This window comes from Balaenoptera acutorostrata, chromosome 2, assembly GCF_949987535.1.
Source record: "Balaenoptera acutorostrata chromosome 2, mBalAcu1.1, whole genome shotgun sequence".
NCBI classification, from domain to species: Eukaryota; Metazoa; Chordata; class Mammalia; order Artiodactyla; family Balaenopteridae; genus Balaenoptera; species Balaenoptera acutorostrata.
The window spans coordinates 23,424,574-23,427,580 of record NC_080065.1 but is presented as its reverse complement, the minus strand read 5'-3'; positions in this window follow the sequence as shown (position 1 = coordinate 23,427,580).

Here is a 3,007-nt window from a genome sequence, read left to right as displayed (position 1 = left end):
TAATTTTATATATCTATATAATTACACAGATTTTATGTATGTGATTTTACACATAATACTTCTTCGTAGCAGTTTTTTGTTGCTGTTGTTATAGATCAGTATTCATAGGTTAAATCCATTGTTTTGCTTTGAGGTAGGCGATATTTTTTTAATAAGGTGTAATTTAAGTATCAAAATTTTTACCAAATATGTACAAAGTATAATCCCCACCTCAATTAACCTCTAGAACATTTCATCATTGTTGTAGATTTCTCATGTCCTCTTTTAGTAAAGCTATACTCCCAAGTCCCCCAAGGCAAAACAGGTTCCTGACTTCTATCACCATCAATTTGTTCTGTTGTTCTAATACTTAATATGGATGGAATTACACAATGTGTATTATCTTGTAACTGGCTTCTTTCACTTATCACAAAATTGTGAAATTCATCCATGTCATTGCATGCATCAATTGTTTGTCCCTTTTATTGCTGGATATGAATTGTGTGAATGCCATAATTTCTTTATCTATTAATGGATTAAAAAATTATTATATTAGTGTCATTTTCCCCTTTTGATTACTATGAAAGAAGTTTTTGTGAATATTTTCTTGAGAGTAATTGCTGAGACATATTTAGAGGATTGGAACTGATGGTTCATAGCTTAGGTCTTGTTTAATAAAACAAACAAACAAACAAAAAAACCCTGCAAAAACTGTGTTCTGAAGTGATTGTAGCATCATATACTCCTAGAAGGAATGTGTGTAAGATCCAATTGTTCCACATACTAGCTAACATTTGATACTATCAGACTTTAATTTTAGTCAATAAAATTGAGTATGAAGTAATTTTTCTTGGTGAGTTTAATTTATATTTCCCTGAAGGATAATATGTTGAGAATCATTTCATGTGATTCTGAAGCTTTTACACATTTTATAAACTGTTATTATTATTATTGAATTATTAGATATGCATACATAGACACACATACATAAATATTCTGGATACAAGTCTTTAGACAGCTTTTACATTTATTAAGTGTTTTATACTAAATTTTAATTTGCCCTCTTATTTTCTCAATATTTATTTTGAGGAGTTGAAATGTATAATTTCAATAAAGTCTAATTTATCCATTTTTTCTATATTTAATGATTTTAATGCATTTTATAAGGAATCTTTACTTAGAGGTCACAAAGATATAATCTTAAATTTTCAACTAAGATATCATAGTTTGAATATTTATGCTCAATTCAATTATCCATTTCAATTTAATGGCTGTAAATCATTTGAGGTAGGGATATTGATTCTCATTTTCCCTTATGCAGATACCAAGTTGTTTTAGAACATTTCTTGAAGAGAAAAGCCTTTCCCCAGTTAATTACCTTAGTACTTGAATCAAAATCTAATTGTTCATGTATGGTTATGTCTACTCCAGGGCTTCATATTCTGTCCCGTTGATCTTTTGTGTACCCTTACATTCTCCTAATTACAATAGATTAATAGTAACTGTGGTATTAAAATCAAGTTGTATAAGTCTTCTGTCTGGGTCCTCTACATTTCTATGTCCATTTTACAATCAACTTATCAATTTCTACCAAGAAAACCTGTTGGACTATTTACAGGGATGACCTTGAATTGTATATTATTTTTGGAAGGATTTACATAATATATTGTTTAAATTCTTTAAATTTATGACAGGAGCTGTCTCTCCATTTATTCAAATCTTTAATTTCTGTCTGCTCTATTTTATAATTTTCATTGTATTAAGCTTGCCATATTTATTCCAAGTATTTTTTTATTTGAAGTGGCTGTGAATGGCATTGTTTTTAAATGGCTTTAATTTTCAATAGTTTGTTACTAGTGTACTAAAATACAATTAATTCTTTTATGTTGATTTGAGTCATAATATTGTTAAATTTATTTATTAGTAATCTTAGGGTTTTTTTCCTGATTAATATTTTATATAAAGGCAACTGTATTTTCTGAAAACAAAATAATTTCTTCTTCCATTCTTTACTAAACAAATTTTTTTCTTTCCCTTTTGCATTGGCTAGGAACTCCAACAAAATGTTGAATAATACTGAGAGCAGACATCCTTGCCTTTTTCCCATCTTAGGAAATGTGTGGTCCATACACTAAGTATTAAGTTAGTTATGGGTTTTCATGGAGATCTTTCATTATATTAAAGATGTTCCCTTCTAAACCTAAGTCACTGAAGATGTTTCTCAGGACTGGGTATTGAATTTTGTCAAATAATTTTTGAACATGTATTAAGATGATTATATCGATTTTATTTTTTATTCTGTTAATGCTGTAAATTACTCTGATTAATTTTGAATGTCAAACACATCATTCTAAGTCATTTACAGATGTCAACTTGTTCAATCCCTATACCATCTCAGTGAGAGAGCTCTTATTAATTTACCCAGGGTCGCTCAGATAATAATTTGTCATAATAAGGTTTGACACTGTAAGTTTAACACCTGAATCTATGCTCTTAGCCACTACTATATTTAACAATAATCTTTTCTAATCAGCCACATGAATACATTCACTTAATACTCTCATAGGAAATATATATGATACCAATCTATATTACAAATAAAAATATATAAGCATTTTGAAAACTCAAATAATACAATACACTAAAGGCCAAAATCTTTATAAAATCTCTAAATATGAATATTTAGGGAATTAAGATAGCTAATCACTATTAACCTTCTTAAGCAAGAAAAAACAAATGTCTCTTCTTGGCAGAGATCCTCATTCCTGTCAAATTCACTTGGTTTAATGATGAGAAAAACAATAATATTTAAAGACTCACTGTCTGTTTGGCAAGCATTTAAACATGTGAATACATTTTTAAAACCTAATGATGGTCATTTTTTCAACATGGAAAGTTAAAAATTGTAACAGGTCAGCCCTCTTGAGGACTTTCATTGAATTCTTTAGTTTGTGAACACATTTTTTCCTTTAAAAAACATCAGAATATTACAGAAAATACAAAATTGAAATAAATACATTTGTATTTT